Raw genomic sequence first — 578 nt, 5'->3', positions numbered from 1 at the left:
CTTTGCTAATATAGTTCTTCTTTCGGTTTCCCTTTAAGAAAAACTTGTTCTTGTTCAAAAGCCAAGCTAGTATGTTATGTTTGCAGAGGAAAAACTGCTCTCCTTTAAAAAAATCGATTCCTGATGTATTACTGCGATTTATTAGGAGTAGCACAAGCTACTGTACAGATTCCTAAAGAAACAAAAAAGAGAGAAACTATCTGCAGAGACTCTCACCAATCTCAGTACAAAAATTCTCTGCGCATGATTTCCTTGAATGAGTCAGGCCCAAGAAGAGTCATACCAGTCTTCAGTACGATCTACAAGGACGGATTACAAGGAACGTGAAAAAAAAGAGAGTAGACAATGGCCAAGCACTTACATTCAAGATGTCAACCATATCTAACATCACCCAGAGCACCTCCAGCTCCAGGCATGTCAGACTAGTAAACGAATGTTAGCCAATGGATGTGAGAGGCTCACCTTGTAGTTGCAGGCTAACGTAGCTTGAAGAGGCATTGGATTCGGGCTTGGAGAAGGACGTCCCGGGAGGACGATTCCGGGAAGTTGGATGTCTGCGCCACCAGGGGTGTCCTCTT

This window comes from Triticum aestivum, chromosome 6B (assembly GCF_018294505.1).
Source record: "Triticum aestivum cultivar Chinese Spring chromosome 6B, IWGSC CS RefSeq v2.1, whole genome shotgun sequence".
NCBI classification, from domain to species: domain Eukaryota; kingdom Viridiplantae; phylum Streptophyta; class Magnoliopsida; order Poales; family Poaceae; genus Triticum; species Triticum aestivum.
The sequence above is the reverse complement of the archived record's forward strand: the minus strand, read 5'-3'. Positions refer to the sequence as shown.